General features: G+C 43.2%; 1 protein-coding gene across 6 annotated transcripts in view; it reads right to left on the bottom strand.

Annotated features, from left to right (window-relative positions):
* Positions 1 to 17,581, bottom strand: part of SORCS2 (sortilin related VPS10 domain containing receptor 2) — a 1,263,434-nt gene that overhangs the window by 210,605 nt on the left and 1,035,248 nt on the right. The gene's annotated exons all lie outside the window — the stretch shown is intronic.

Genomic DNA, 17,581 nt, shown 5'->3' with positions numbered 1-17,581 from the left:
GACAGGCGTGAGCATGTGACAGAATACTTTATAAGGTTGTACTGGCTGAAAGTAAGGGACAAGATCCGTTACAAGCTATTGGTAAATGTTTTCATGTGCTTACAGAAATTGGCCCCCAAACACCTGGTCCAGAGCATCTTGCCGTGTGAGCTGGCTCTACTGCTTTGCTCAGTTGAGTATTGTGATCTATTTGTTCCATCTGTGTGGGACTTAAGGCTTTCCTCTTCCAGGAACAGTGTCTTCCACTGTATCGGCCCCAGGGAGTCGAACAACCTTCCTGGATACATTCGCCAACAGCAAAATTTACAGAACTTTAGGAAAATGCTGAAAAGACACCTGCTCTGTAAGATGAAATATAGGGCTCCTTTTACTAGGGGGTCCTTTTATCGAGCTGCGGTAGGGGTTTAACGCACGTAATACCACACGTTAAACCACCTGCCGCGCTAGCCGCTAACACCTGCATTGAGTGGGTGTTAGTTTTTTAGCCGGCTGCGGGGGTTAGCGTGTGATGAAATGTCCGATGCGCTAACCCCGCTAGCGCGGCTTGATAAAAGGACCCCTAAGGTGCGCTAGAGCTTTAGCGTGCGCTACATTGCCGCGCGTGCTAGACCTTAACGCCAACATTGAGCTGGCATTAGTTCTAGAAGTGTAGTGTGCGGTAATTTCCTGCGGTAAAAACGCTAGCGCACCTTAGTAAAAGGAGCCCATAGAGTCTGAGTTTAGCTGAGAGAGATGGGGTGATGACTGCTGAGTGCTGGTCATGGAAGTCTTCAATGGGCTGGTCTGTTTTATTAGGCATAATGATGTTTGTCATGAGGCACCTTGTATGACTGATGCAATTTTACATTTTGATGTATGTTAGGGTTGGCCAGTTTGGGGCCTTGAATGATGTCCGTCATTGATGTGACGTGTATGTCATATGTAATTTGATTTTTATACATAAGTATGTAATTTATTAGTGTATACGTGATGTGATTTGTACGAGAAATGTATGTCTAATTTTGTATGTTAATATGTAACTCGCCCTGGGTAAGGGCGGGTGATAAATAAACAAACAAGAAACTGCTGCTGAACCCATCACATTTTAGAGTGCTTAATTTAGGCCTTAGTGAAACTAACATCCTAAATTTAGGACTCGGTCCTAGTAAGTTTTCAAAGGAGTCAATTTTGGAGCTTGAATCCTAAGTTAGACTCCTACATCCAAATAGCAGGCCTGCGTTTAGGATCCTGAGTTTAGACTATAAAATTGACTGTAAGTGAATTTTCAGCTGAATTCTTAGACTCCTAAGTTTTGAATGGTATCTAAACAAATGTGATAAAAACAAATGATGGTATAACCAACCTGTTTTGTTGTGAAAAATGTAATAGGGGTGGTACTGAGTAGTGTTATCAGCACTCGAGATAGAAAAGCAGGCAAGCTAGAATAGCTTATTGGATGAGTTAAGCTACAGATCTCGAAGGTAATACAGTACAATGTATGATAGACAGCCAATGCTCTTTGTGTAGCAATGGTTTCACATGGCCAAAACCATGGGCAAATCATTTAGGGGGCCCTTTTATTAAAGCTTAGCTTTAGCACTTGTTACATGTCCTATTTTATACCTTTGGGCCACATGACATGTAGAACATGTTGATGTCCATTAGCACTAAGTTTAAATAAGAGGACCCCCTTAACTTCTTTTGCCTCAGGTATTGTATAAGCTTAAATTGTCGGTCTGCTAGGGACAGGAAAATATCTAGTGTACATGAATATAACTCACTTTGGAAAAAGACATGAGCTAAATGCTTAAACAATAAACTTTTAGTCTTGAAACCTTTTATTAAATGGAAGAAACCATAACATTTCTAGTAGAAGCCGTTAGTCATCTATTTATTTAAGAATCTATGAATTTATATACCGCCTGGAATCTCAGCATTTCTATACAGTAAACATACATAATTAAACACAAATCTTGCAATTGACAAAAAATCATTCACATCAAACTGGAGTCGTAACTCCACACACTCTCCAGAGACAACAAAAGTACAACCTAGAAATTTCTGCTAACAGAGTATTCTAGAGGAATCTTTATAATTCATAGGTCATCTATAGTTTGCTTGCTCCAGTCACCAGGAATGACAGTACCAAATATATAAAAATGTACTTTATAAAGTAGACTGCCACTCTGATTTTAAACTATGCAAAATGCATCTATCTAAAATTAAACCATTAACTTTTAATTTACTTATTCAGTCAGTTTTGGAGTTTATCTGTTGAAGTAAACAAAGCTCCCTTTCTCTACTACAGGGATTAACTCAATATGGTCTCTCATAAGAGTCACATTGTAAAATAACAAATATTCCTGTTTATCCATCAAACAAAGCTGATATGCCTATGAAAAATAAATGCCACCAACAGTTTCTAGAATCACACTCCAGCATTAATATTTAAATCATAGAAATAATTACAGATTTTTCATTGAAATTGTTTATACATATTAACATAGTAAATGACAGCAGATAAAGACCTGAACAGTCCATCCAGGTTGTCCAATAATCGCAAGCATTATACATTCATGATTAAATTGTCTTTTTTTCTTTACCATTTCTGGGCAATAGACCATAGAAGTCCGCCCAGTACCCTCTTTAGGTTCCCACTACCAGAGTTGCCGTTGAAGCTCACTCTAGTTTATCATAACCTTCCTATTGTTTGCAGGATACAGACTGTAAAGTCTGCCTAGCATTGACCTCACAAAGCCCTCCCCAGTCCATCCTAAACTAAAATGCCATATATGGGACACAGACTGAGTAAGACTGCCCAGTACAAGCCTTAGTTTGTTTTACACCGTTCATTTTCTAATTAGAGATCCCCTGTGTTCATCCCACACTCTTTTGAATTTCATCACCATTTGCATCACCACCACTTCCCTGGGGAGGGCATTCTAGGCATCCACCCCTTCACTGTCAAAAATAATTTTCTAACATTACTTCAAGTCTACCACCCTGCAACCTCAAGTCTACCATCCCAGCTATTTAATGATGTGAAGAGGAAGCTGATAGTCCAACAACAGAATTGTTTGCTGGTATGCAAGAGACCCAACGTTGAAACTGAGACCTTGTTCTCTTAGGGATTTTCAGCTTGGAGAAAAGCCAACTGAGAATGGAAATGATAGAATTTTATGAAATTAAGACGTTCATTGTTATGTTTTGATTTTAGTTTGTATTGTAAAACTTACAATAAAAAATTTGAACTGAAAAAAAATAAAGAGAGGTAGAATGGTTGCATAGAGAAAAGTTGTTTAATCTGACAATTCAAAAACAAGAGCTTGTTCCAAAAGGTCCTTAACCGGGTGGAACCAGGCAGCTGGCGCTAATGGTTCAAAAAGGAGATAGAGTAGTTTTTAAACTCAGATGTGGGGGAAAGCCAACAATCGCCCAGAAGCAGATGGTTCGTTGTGAGGTATCCTTGGCAAAGTTCAGTTGTGGATTAGGAATTGGTTATCGGATAGAAAACAGAGGGTAGGGTTAAATGGTAATTTTTCTCAATGGAGGAGAGTAAACAGTGGAGTACCACTGGGGCTGGTGCTATTTAACTTATTTATAAATGATCTGGAAATTGGAACGATGAGCGAGGTGATTAAATTTGCAGATGACAGTAAACTATTCACAGTTACCAGATGTTACAGGTCCATCTTGGGGGTTAGCACCCAAGAAAAGGATCTGGCATCATCACAGACAATATGATGAAACCTTCCGCCCAATGTGCGGCGGTGGCCAAAAAAATCAAACAGGATGCTAGGAATTATTAAAAAAGGGATGGTTCACAAGACTAAGAATTTTATAATGCCCCTGTATCGCTCCATGGTGTGACCTCATTGTGGCCTGGGGGCATGGCCATGTGTCCAGATTTTCCTTCGGGAAAATCTGGTAACTCTAGGAAAAGGCCCATAAAATGTGAAAGCATGGAGAAGCGTACCAGGGGGTGGGGAGGGGGGAGGCTCTTGTTGTGATTTGAGGTTCATTCCCATGGAGGAGTGTGTGATGTTCACCATCCAATATGAGCAGGTTTTGGGCTGAGCGGTGCTTTGGACCCATCAGAGGTGCTCACCAATGGAGAGAATAGTGAGTTGGGTGTGGTTTGTGGGTGGAAGTAGGTTTCTGGCACAGACTGAACTGTGTGATTGCAAATGCCTTGTGTTTTTTTTTGTAGAGGGAGACCTGGAGGGCACCTCCAAAGGAGTGCTAGTGGCAGAAGCTCCATGTAGCAGTTCAGAACATAGAGAGGATGGTGAGTTTTGTGTAGGGCCCCTATCACCCACCCAGGAATGTGAAGCTAAGGAGCAAGAAACTGTGACCCCCATCCTCACCTCATGTACCCCACCACTGTGCATAGTGGCCAAAGAAGCAGATCCACTGGATAACCCCGGTTGAGACAGGTTTTGTTTTGGGCTAGAAAGCCACGGCCTAAGCTGTGCCAAGTGTGAGGGAAGCAGAAACAATGGAACCATGCCTTCTATAGCCTGCTGGCACAGTTTGTTGATGGGGTATGTGCAGAGACAGCAGTCGCATTAATAAATGACAGAACATTTTGTAATACTGTGCAGTATTCATCCATCCCCATTCAGCCACTAGGCTGCCAAAAATTTCTGGGGAGAACACTGCTATGAAATGTGAAAATGTTGAGAAAGACATTGATTATTCCAAGACTTTGTTGCAAAATTGTACTACTGTTGGTGATATTCTCAAAATTTTTTTAAAAATTAACTATAGTGTCCTTTTACTCAGCTGCAGTAATCACTAGCTGGCTGAGACGCTCTGCATTAAAATCCCAATGTGCATGTGCAAAGCACAAAGTAAAATAAAATTCCTGAATTTATCTTGGAGGCGGCATGTCTGGGAGCAGAGTGGATGTGACAACACAAATCAGTTATTGCAGCCACATTACTACGTGCTAACTGATTTATTGATTTATCTAAAAATTTATATACCGCATAAAAACTATGCAGTTTACAAAATTACCTGCATATATATTAAAAATACTAAAACATGTTTTGGCAGAACAAACACAATAAAACATTAACTAACAGTATCATTATTAAAACCTTTTTTCAAATTCATCCTAGAAGATGGAAAGACAAAATCCCATAAAAACATTTACAGGATGGTAAGACTTCAACAGCAAATAGCATTAGCACATGAAGGCAGTGACAAATAATTGCGCTTTCGACATTTTCTTAAAGTTCAGTCTCCCATCACAAAATCGCAGAATACCAGGTAACGCATTCCAGAGCTTGGCACCTGCTACAGTCAGCATTGTTGCCCCAATCTTAACATGAGAGACTAACATCTTACCCTCCAAATTCAACTTCATATCATTTTCAGATCACAAACATTTTCTGGGTTGATAGATTTCAGAAAACTCCTTTAGTGCCCTTGGGGAAACGTGATATAAGATTTGCTGTACGACTGGAAGAATCTTAAACTGTACTCTCTGCTGCATAGGTAACCAGTGCAGTTGTTTCAACACTGGGGTTATATGAGTCATTCTTGAAACCCCAGTAATCAATCTTGCTGCAGAGTTAACTAACATCTGCAGTGCCCTCATCTTCACTTTAGTAACTCCCAAATAAAGAGAATTGCAATAATCCACTCTACTTAGTATTACTGCTACGGAAATCATAAGCTGGTAGCATAGGTTTTAATCTATATAACAATTGCAATTGCATCTATCCTATCCGAATCGATTTCAATATTTGTTTTTCCATAGTCAAACAACTATCCAAACATACTTCCAATAGTCATCTCTTTTGTAACTCATCACATCGACACTTTCTAATTCAAAGTTATCCCTTTGACTTTTTACCACCATCACCTCTGTTTTATTAACATTTATCCCCTCTTTTACTAACACTGGGGTTCAACACTAACCGATTAGCGCACACTAATTGAATTAGTGCGTGCTGAACGCTAACGCATCCATAGACTAACATGAACACGTTAGCATTTAGCGCATGCTAAATCGATTAGCGCGTGCTAATCGGTTAGCGCACCTTAGTAAAAGAGGGCCTTAATTTCAGATCATGTTCGTCCATCTACCCCACAATCATTTCCATATATCGTTGCAAACACTGCTCAGAATCGCTTACCGGAAAAAAAAAAAAAAATCATCGGCGTATATTCGATATTGCACTCCCATCTCCTGAAACTTCATCCCCAAAGTAGACATATAAATATTAAACAGGATTGCAGAAAGAGCAGAACCTTGAGGTACTCCCCTTTTAACCTCCACAATTCTGGAGACAGATTGCCCATTCCTTACTCGCAAAGCTCTATCTTTTAGATATGATGTGAACCAATGTAAGACCTCCCCCGCTAAACCCAAATGCTTCAATTTCACCAGCAACTTATCCAAATTTACTGTGTTGAATGCACCTGATACATCAAGTGATATCATAAGATATTTCTTCCGTTTATCAATTCCCTCTCGTAAAACCTCCATCACTGAGAGCAGCAACAATTCTACACTATGTGTCTGGCAGAACTCAAATTGAGATGCAGCAAGGTAATTATTTTGTAATATGTATTCATTTAGTTAGTTTAACACTACTTTCTCAATCACCTTACCCAATAAAGGTACGACCGAAATAGGGCAAAAATTTTTCAAGTTCTCAACATCCAATCCTTTTTTCTTTAGTATTGGGGTAACTGTAGATTCCTTACATCCCATAGGGAGTTGTCCCCCCACCAAGGATTTATTAACAAACGAGGTAACAAATGTACTTAAGACTGGAGGTAGCTGCCGAAGTATACTAGAATTACAAGGATCCAAAACCGCATGTGTTGGTGACATATGTGTAATGACATGACTGATCTCTCTACTTACTGTCTTATATGATCACCATCCCACACTTGGCTCAACAGCATCGTTCTCCAACCATCCCCCTCCCTTAGATTCACTAGGCTCTACCTCCCCTAGTTTCTCCTGTAGATAATTTGCATATTTATTAACATCTGGTTGCTCCTCATTACAAATATCATTCTTTCTCCATAAGAGAAATTTAACCGTCTGAAAAAGCTCTTGAGATCTATTTTGTGCATTATTAATCCGTTCTCGAAAGTATCTGCTACGTTCATTATCACATAAAGCCCTACACTCCAACAGTCTGATGCTAAACCCTTCTTTATCATCCTGAGCTTTAGTTTTTCTCCATTTCCTCTCTGCTCTCCGTACTTCCCTTTCACAATGAGTGGTGGTAAGGGCTCATGCGCTAATTTTTGTTAATAGCCATGTGCTAATGACATTAGTGCAGAGTCATTCATGGCTATAGTAAAAATGTCCTTAGTGCAAAGGACCAGTCGCTTGAGCAAAAACCCTGAACTCTTCCCCGACTCTCCTGCTCACCCTGCCCCACTCTCTCTGCCCCGACTCTCTGCCGACTTCAGTAAAGCATCTCCTGCTCTCTGCCGCGATTCTCCTGCCCTGATTCTCCTACTTGCCGCCTCACTCTCTTTGCCCCGACTCTTGCTGGCCGCCCCGCTCACTGCCCCAACTCTCCTGCTTGCCGTCCTTCCCTGCAGTGTGGTTTTAACCCGCTTTAAACAAAAACAAGAAAAAAACTGCAGAGCAAAATATACAAGGTACAGGAATCTTTATTATAAGTCTATACAAAATTGTAATTCATAAAAATTTCTCTCATAGACATGGAATAAGGACCGAACACGGTCTGTGTTTCAGAGAAACACTCCTTCCTCAGGGGTCCGGGATGTCTGATGTATCACATATAGAGAGACATGCGGAAAACAACGTTGTGTTATAAAGTAATCACAATGTTTGAATCGTTTGCCCAGAAGGAGATCTTCTTGCCTTCGATACATTGGACATCCTGGATCCCTGAGGAAGGATTGTTTCTCTGAAACATGGACCAAATTGGGTCCGTATTCCATGTATATGAGACATTTTTATGGATTATAATTTTGTATAGATTTTTAATAAAGATTCCTTTACCTTGTACATTTCGCTCCGCAGTTTTTTTTTTCTTGTTTTTTGTGTTCGCTTTTTACTGCAGACCCATTGGATTTTTCTTTGCTTTGTTTAACCCGCTTTAAACCTGTGGGTTAAAAGCATAGGCTCGCGAGTAAAAACGTAAAAAAACAACAACCCCACGGACAGGCAAAGTAGATGGTCTGCACATGCGTCAGCATCGCTTTCCAGCAATCTGTGTCGTCAGTGAAGGTCGTGCCTCCGATCGTAATTTGCATGATACCGCATTGTGGATCAGTCAGCCTACTTCAGATCGCCCACGGATCGAGTAGGCTCGGTGGGCTTAGTGAATCTAGACCTTAGTAAGGTAAGTTATTCTTTAAATTATTTGCCCCTTTGGTTTCCACAGATTTCTGCTATTAACTAACTTAAAACATTTCTTGGTAGCATAATCAGTGAAGTGTTGGCGAGGGATCCTGGGGACTCTCAGCAGAACATTGTTAAATTATTCGATGAACATGGAGTGTCTCTGCAAGCAGATTAGAGCTGGCACCATTCACACAATGAGACATTGGTAGCACACGTATTTCTCATGCTAATTACATTTTTTTTATTAATCAAACAATACTCAACAATGAACTAGTAATTTACTGGCAGTTAACATCCTGTTTCAAGGAGATGAAGGCAGAAGGTGAAAAAATAAACTTTTAAACCTGAACATTAATTGCCATGTTAGTTAAATTATATCCTGCGTAGATATAATTAGCACTACTGTATCCTGGTCATTTTAGCACTTTTTTCCATGATCATTTGAAACAAGTTAATGAAACAGGGAATCACTTGTAAATTACCATTTTATATTTTAACCAGATTTCTCGTAAATTATAAAATAGAATAGGGCTCTTTACTAAGCTGCAGCAAAAAGTGGCCTTAGTGAACCCTTAAACAGGTCTTTCTTATACGCTAAGGTTATTTTTACCACAGCAAGAAAATGGGCAAGTTTCAGGGGTTTTTTTTCCATTAATGGCCACACCTTTATTTTTTCATTAACGTATGGCCATTAGCACATGAGCCCATACTGCCATCTATTTTGTAGGTGGTAGGGAGTCGGACTCACATGCTAAACTTGCACTAATTGGTTGGTGCATGGCCTCATATCCTGACTAGCTGTTCTAGAGCATTCTTGCTACCAAAAACTGCCTATCTTTAGTTCTTTAGTTATGCTACAATACATAGGATCTACATACCTCCATTTTATGTATTTATTTATTACATCATCTTGGCATACCGCAAATGGCCATGCTTGGTGGCTTCTACTCATTACACAATAAAAGCAGGATGGGGTTGGGATGAGATGAGAAAATATAAGAAGGAAAGATAAGTGTGGATAAGAGGAGAGAGAGCAGTAAAAGGGGGAACAGCACAGGAATCAAAAGCCTTTAGAGTCTTCAGAAGAGCCTTGAATTTACTGAAAGAGGGTCTGAGACGAGTTTGGGGTGGTAATGCATTCCAAAGTTTAGGTCCAAGATAATTGAAGGCTGTTTCATGGGAGATGTGTAGGGTAGGGGATGTGGGGAAAGTAGAAAAGCCTGCTGTTGGAGGAAGAGAGGGAACCATGAGGGATATAGAGGGTGCAAAGATTATTGATATACAGTAATTGATATATCTTTGACCCTCCTCTTCTCCAGGATATTTTGAGGGTAATGTTATAAAGGGGTGCCTACTTAGATTCTATTTTATAAAGAAACATACTAGGGGGCTCGTTTTCAAAGCACTTAAACACAAAAAATACCATAGTACACAGTTTATGTGTCTAAATGCTTTGAAAATCAGCCCCATAGGCTTTTGACTATACTAGCGTTATGTGACAGAAATTGTACATATGTTGCTGTCACAGAAATTAACATATTTGATCATCTATAGCAGTGTCCCAGCAAACGTACGGCATGCTAAACCTGGTGCCATAGAAGGAAGGCATCCGGAAGTGCGCGGACATTGATCTGACCTGTCACTTCGCTGGTGGGGGATCCTGAAGGAGGGGAGGTGCGGGTAGAGGGGGGGTGGAGAGACACCGGCACCGGTTGACTGCCTACAGGACATGCCTCTCACCATGAGAGGCATGTCCTGAAATCAGTCAGCTGGCGCCAGCGTTTCTCCTCCTTGCCAGCACACCTGGAATCTGCTGCGGCACACAGTTTGCGATACACCGATCTGTAGACTTGCAAGCTTTACCTGTGCTCCACCCAATTCTGCCCCATACATGCCTGCTGGAAAAGTACATGCCACTACGTCAATGTGCAGACTTTTATGTCAGTTGGCATTTTGTAAGAGGCCATTTATGGGCCTTTAGATGCCCGAGCCTTTCATCCAGGATTTTATTGTACACACTCTGCATCATTCTGGTAGCCCTTCTCCAGATTATTTATATTCTTTCAGGAGAGCAAGAGAATCAAAGATCTGCACAGACATTGGCTCTTCAAATGATAACAAATAGAGAAAATAACTTCACAAGCAGTGTATTATATACACTACAACACTATAACACCTGAAGGTAGACTAAGAGCTCCTTTTATAAAGCTGCGGTAGTGATTTTCCTGTAGTAAATACATCAAAGCCAATAGGAACTGAATAGGCTTCAGTGCATTTGCTGCAGCAAAGAGGCCCTAAAACCCATAACTCAACATGGCCATGCTTTGCCCAAATACCTGGCTGCATCAGGGGTATAATAGCATGAAGAGAAACAAAAGGTAAATTAAAAATAAAGTCATAAACGTTGAAAATGCTACTAACACAAGAGCATTCAAACTTATACCATGTTAATTAATGAACTGCATTTCCAGTGCAATAGGTCAGACATTCTAGACAGATGGGTTATTTCCCTATAGACGCGTGCTGCTGCAGAAGGAATTCTCTCAGGATTTTTCACTCTGCCTCTGTTGTACTTCACTGGACTCTCTAGCTCCACCTACTGTTCTTTCCTTCTGCATGCATGCCTGTAGGAGTGCTTGTTCTGCTCTCCCCATTTTATCATTTTTAATTTGATGTAATTTTGTCCCTTTTTCAGGTAATTTGGTATTTAGAGCGATTTTGAAGCTCTACCTGCTTGAGATTTCACAGACGTCTGTCTGTAGCTGACAGGCTGATCCCACCTATTGTTAAGCAGGGTTCATGCACATTCTATTAGGCTGTGTCTTCGCACCTTCGGTGCACATCTGTTGGTCCGCAGGGATGGAGTTGTAGTCAGACATAGGAGTCTGACTGGCAGCCCAAAGATCAGCTTTGCAGAAGTCTTCCCAGCATTATGGCAGTAAATTTTCTCGTCCAGCTACTGTGAGAAAGCTGAAAGCAGACTGCAGCACTGATCCTGATCTGTGGGACCCGGATGCTGATGTTTCCCTTACCGATCATTTGTTTGCATGTACAGCGCTTTCTGGGGCGGGAAATCAGGGGCTGTGTATGGGATCTGCAGATCCCTCTGGGGTCTTGGATCCTGGGAATGATCCTACACTTATTTAAGTTTTTGGCTCTGCAAAACCTTATTGCTGAGTCATTGCAGGAATTGAACTTAGTCATTCAGCAAGCTCCGTCCACTTCTTCTTCCTGGCTTTGTGGTGTACGCTTGCAGTCTGCGATCTTTCCCTGGCATCCTGCTATGAGTGTTCTCGTCTTGGAGGAGTTTGACTCTTTGGAGGATGCTCTGAAAATTGCTAGAGCTATGTCATGCTTATATCCTCTGGCACAGGAGTGTCAGTAGCTTTTGGGTTAGCCCAGGGTGGATTCTTTGGTGGCACAGGTGACTAAGCGCACCTCTCTCCCCAGTGAGGGTAGTGTGGTGTTAAAGGATATGCAGGATGGCTGTATGGATGTAGTTCTTAGGAAACTTTTGATGCAGCTACTTTGGGTATCAAGGCTGCTTCAGCAATGTCTTTTTTGTTGCACGCGCCTATCTATCTCGACTGTGCATACTGGAGAGTGAGGCAGTGGATCTCCCTCCTCAACTTCTGATGGCTGGGACAGATTATATGGCTGATGCATTGTATGACCTCAAGAGAATTTTGGCAAAGATGTCAGCATACTCCACCTCTACCCGCAGAATGCTCTGGGTCAGACAGTGGGCTGGTGATTCCACTTCCAAGGCTACTTTGGCTAGGCTGCCTTTTAAGGGGCAGTTATTGTTTGGCAAAGGTCTGGATGACCTCATGGATTCTGTGATAGGCCATCGCCCTAAGACTCTGCCTGATAGTAGTTCCAGACCCTCCAGGGGTTCTGGTAATTCTAATTTTCATGGCTCATGGTACTCCAGACCGTATGCAAATGCCACGTTGCAGAGATTTTCACAGGGCTCCTGATGATGTTATGCTGGCTACAGGCATTCCCAGCCTTCCACCTCCCATTCTGCACCCTCTGCCAGAAAGGCTCAATGATGCCAGGCCCAATGATGCCCCTTTGCAGATAGAGAGCCAGCTCCCAACGTTTCTTCATGCCTGGATGCACATTACATCCTACCAGTGGGTTTTGGACATTATTCAGTTGGGCTACAATCTGGAATTTGCCCGGTCTCTGACAGATTCGCTCATGGACTCTCCTTCAAGTCACCCGGAAAAAGTGCTCAGGTTTCAGGTCACTGTTCAGTGCTTGCTGGATATTCAAGCTATAGAGCTGGTACTGCCCAACCTCTTGGGCTTAGGCAAATACTCTATATACTTTATTGTGCCAAAGAAAAGCTCAGAAGATTGGAGCCCTATTCTGGATCTTCAGTACATGAATGCGGTTCTCAAGATTCCCTGCTTCTGAATGGAGACCATGCGATCAGTCATTACAGCAGTGGCCCCAAGAGAGTTTCTTGCCTCTCTGGATCTCACAGAGGTGTACTTCCATATTCCCATTTTTCCAGCCACCGCAATTTTATGCGGTTTCATGTACTAGAACAGCATTACTAGTTCTCGGCCCTGCCCTTTGGGCTGCCGTGGGCATCCTGGACCTTCACTAAGGTAATTGTAGTAGTGGTGGCTTACCTGCGAAAAACAGGTCTTCAGGTTCACCCTTACTTGGACGACTGGCTGATCAGAGCTCTCTCGTTGGCTGAGGGACGACACACAGTGGAGCGGGTGTTCAAGGTGCTGGAGGACCTGGTCTGGATTGCCAATTTCAGGAAGAGCCATCTGACGCCCATGCAGTCGCTGAATACCTGGGAGTTCTCTGTGACATGGCGGCGGGCCACATCTGTCTACCAGAAACCCACAGGCCGAAGCTGTTTGCCCAGATTTCTTCCTTTCTGGAGCGGCCAGCACATTTGGCAACTTCTAGGATCCATAGTCGACACTGGATGTGATTCCTTGGGCGAGGGCACACAAGAGTCCTCTTTAGCAGGCTTTGCTCTCTCGCTGGGCACCTCACAGGGATGACTTGCAGGCCAGTATGCTGTGGATTCTGGAAGCCTGAGCAAGCATGGACCCTGCAGGGGCCTACCGCTACACATTGCATCCTAGATCGTGGTGATGACGGATGTCAGCCTTCAGGACTGGGGAGCCCATTGCAACCTTGTCCTGCTTAGGGGTATTGGACGCTTTTGCAACGAAAATGGTCAATCATCCAGTTGGAGCTCAGAGCCATTTGACTGGCTCTAATGAGGATGCAGAAGATTCTGGAGGGCCATGCAGACAGGGTCTTCTCCAACAATGCAACGGCAGTAGCCTACGTCAATTGCCAGTGAGGGACCCAGAGCACACCTCTGGCTCAGGAAGCCTGCCTTTTTTTTCTTTGGGCGGAACATCATCTCCTAAAGCTGACGGCAGCACATGTGGCGGGAGTAGACAATGTTCAAGCAGACTTCCTCAGCAGACAGACTCTGGATCTGGGCATTCCAAGCAATAGTGGGGCGCTGGGGGCATTCCTGCTTCGACCTCATGACCATGGCAAGAAACAAGAAAGCGGATCGCTTCTTCAGTTGAAGATCCGAGCCCAGCGGCTCAGGGCTTGACACTCTGGTGCAGCCGTGTCCTCAGGAGATTCTCCTGTTTGTTTTTCCTCCTTGGCCAATGATCGGCCGGGTCATTTGGAGGATCTAAAGTTGAAAGGGGATAGATTCCGTACAAACGTAGGGAAGTTCTTCTTCACCCAGAGAGTGGTAGAAAGCTGGAACGCTCTTCCAGAGGCTGTTATAGGGGAAAACACCCTCCAAGGATTCAAGACAAAGTTAGACAAGTTTCTGCTGAACAAGAACGTGCGCTGGTAGGGCTAGTCTAAGTTAGGGTGCTGGTCTTAGATCAGAGGGCCTACGCGTGAGCGGACTGCTGGGCATGATGGACCACTGGTCTAACTCAGCAGTGGCAATTCTTATGTTCTTATGATTGCGGCTCATCTGGACCGCGTCATTCTGATGGCTCCAGATTGGCCTCTTATACCGTGATATGCAGATCTGATGTGTCTGCACAGGGGCTGCAGCCTTCAGCTGAGTACCTATCCGGATCTTCTCACACAGGGTCCAGTCTCCACGGAAGATCTAGGTCACTTTCCATAGTATGCATATTGACTTATACAAAGACGCTATATCTCCTCCTTTTTCCTGCTGGTCATTTCTCTCCCAAAGCACCTAAGCGTCTTTCTGGCTTTTGACGTCACTTTTTCTACCTGCTGGCCACCTTAAGATCATCGGATACAATCAGCCTCGAGTCCTGCTCTACTTTTATGCATGAAAGTACTTCACCCCTATACTATACTGCTCCCTTGGACTTTCACGGTCCAAATGTGTGACTCTACATTTTTGTAATTAAATCTTAGCTTCCAAATTATAGACCATTTTTCATGCTTTAATAGATTCTTCCTCATGTTATCCACACCATTCAGGGTATCTACCTTATTGCATAGTTTGGTTTCATCCACACAGAGGTAAAGGCCAACAGGGACATTATAAGAAATTTATGGATGTTGGGAGCCATTGACAGAATTCTGCAATGAGTGATTGTTGATTTTGCCCTTCGATCATGCACGTCCAGGGAGGGTGAGTGGGAGGGGGATGGGGAGTAATTTTTATTTAGAGTGCAATTGTTGGGTATGTATAAAGGGGGAGGTTGATATATGTATTTGTCATAAATATAATTTGATAGAATTTAAGTGTTGTTAAAGTGTAAAATGTCTATAAAACATGTTGCACTTATTTTGGGCTTTAAAATGAATAAAGATATTAAAACAGAAGACTGTCCAGGCGCCTGGCGGGATTTCCAAAACCCAGCAGTTTGTCTGGGTTTTGGAAGTCCTGAACTTGGAGGCTGCGTATGAAAGCCTTTGCGCATGCATGGCCATCACTGCGATGATGTCATAAGCATACGTGCATGCATGTGACATCATTGCGTCATCATCCACGCATATGAAAAAAGGCTTCCGAATGCAGCCTTCAAGCTCAGGGAGGTTTGTGTGGGAGTGGGGCTGGGGAGCAATGGGGCAGGAATAGGTATCCTCTTTTTTAAAGAGGACATTTGGCAACCCTAGCACTAGGCAGTGATATTCATTAGGCTGCAGTCATGGTGAAGGAAGGTTTCCACATCCCCACTGCCAGTGCAGATCAGATTCCTCTGGAATAATGAGGCATCATTTTAGAGAAATGGAAGTGGGCTTGGAAAAGGTGAGGGGAGCTGATAGTGAGGAGTGCCTTCATGAAGTTACCTTTATCACTAGGTATGTCTGGCCTAAGAGAGGAGGTGCCTCGATGAGTTCTATCCTTCATAAGGAGCCTTGATGTGGGAGATTAAGGCAATAGGAGTGTTGTTGAGGCTGCTAAGCCTAGTGGCTGTAAGGGTGTATGAGGGAGAATGTAGAAGTTACTAAGTACCTTACTACTTGTGTATACGGAATGACATCTCCTATTCTCTTGTGCTAACCAGCTGTTACTTTAAGCTGGTTAGTACAGAGCATTTGTATTTGATATTATCACTTGGTGCAAAACAAGTGCCAACTTTTAGGCCTTAGTAAGCTTGCACAAAATAACTCCTGGAAAAGAACATACTACAAAGTTTCACATGCATCCTTTAGAACCTGTTTTGTATACAATGCCCTCCAATTTAATGGAGAGTAACCGCAATGTTAGGTACCTGCTATCATTGGCTGACACCTGTTTAATATGCATGCTGTTTCTTGAAGTACACTATTTTATTTTCAGTGTATACTACCTTAGCATGCAAACTAATCTTCAGTGCATGGACTATGGGCTCCTTTTACTAAGGTGAGCTAGCGTTTTTAGTGCATGCAGGATTTTAGCGCACGCTAAACCCGTGCTACACTCCTAGAACTAACCCCAGCTCAATGCTGGCGTTAAGTTCTAGTGCACGCAGTTATTCTGTGCGTTAAAGCCCTAACGCATCTTTGTAAAAGGAGCCTATGTTTAACTCATAATAGGTGTCTACATCACTGTTCTTCAACCGCCGGTCTGCAGACTGGTGCCGGTCCGCAGGAAATTTCTGCCGGTCCGCGCAGGGCCGGCAAGATTAAGGTGACCATAGGTCCATTTTCAGACCTCCTGTCCCGTTGTCCCCACACATAGCAACTGGACAGACGATCATTTCCTGTCCCTCCCTCCTTCCTTTCCCCGGGTCCCCTTCTCTTACCGCCCTCCCACTACTGCTAAAGCCGACAGGAAGTCTTCTTTTCGACGTCAATTCTGACATCGGAGAGGACGTTCTGGGCCAGCCAATCGCTGCCTGGCTGGCCCAGAACGTCCTCTCCGACTTGAGAATTGACGTCGAAAAGAAGACTTCCTGTTGGCTTTAGTAGTAACAGCAGGGTGGTAAGAGCAGGGGAAAGGAATGAGGGAGGTTTTGTTTTTTTTGTGCAACAAGGAGGGAAGGAGGTAGGCAGACAAACAGACTAGCCTTGGCCAGGGAGGGAGGGAGGGAGGGAGAGAGGTAGACAGGCAGGCAGGCTGGCTTCTGGGGTGGGGGTGGGGGAAAGTGTGGAAGGCAGTGAGAGGGACATAGGAAGGAGGCACTGGGTCACTAAAGAGATATGAAGGAGGCACTGGTGGCACTAAAAACAGGAAGTGGCACTAAGGACATGGGAAGGAGGCACTGGGGGCACTAAAGACAGGAAGTGGCACTAAGGACATGGGAAGGAGGCACTGGGGGCACTAAAAGACAGGAAGGGGCACTAAGGACATGGGAAGGAGGCACTGGGGGCACTAAAGACATGGGAAGGAGGCACCGGGGGCACTAAGGACATAGGAAAGAGGGAGGGAATAGAAAGGGACAATTCTTGGGCCTGAGTGCAGAAAGAAAAAAATAAAAGATAGGATACACAGACAGAAGGAAACGCAACCAGAGACTCATGAAATCACCAGACAGCAAAGGTAGGAAAAATGATTTTATTTTCAATTTAGTGATCAAAATGTGTCAGTTTTGAGAATTTATATCTGCTGTCTATATTTTGCACTATATTTGTCTATTTTTCTATAGCTACTGAGGTGACCGAGCTCGCGGAGATGGGGCGGAAACGGGGTTTTTAAATTTTAGTCCTAGTAGTTTGCTGGTCCACAAAATAATTCTTTTATTTCTGCCGGTCCACGGGTATAAAAAGGTTGAAAAACACTGGTCTATATCATTGAAAATTTACTTCTCTTTGAATCAGCAGGAA

The sequence above is a fragment of the Geotrypetes seraphini genome, chromosome 1 (genome assembly GCF_902459505.1).
Source record: "Geotrypetes seraphini chromosome 1, aGeoSer1.1, whole genome shotgun sequence".
In the NCBI taxonomy this organism is placed as follows: Eukaryota; Metazoa; Chordata; class Amphibia; order Gymnophiona; family Dermophiidae; genus Geotrypetes; species Geotrypetes seraphini.
The sequence above is the reverse complement of the archived record's forward strand: the minus strand, read 5'-3'. Positions and strand labels throughout refer to the sequence as shown.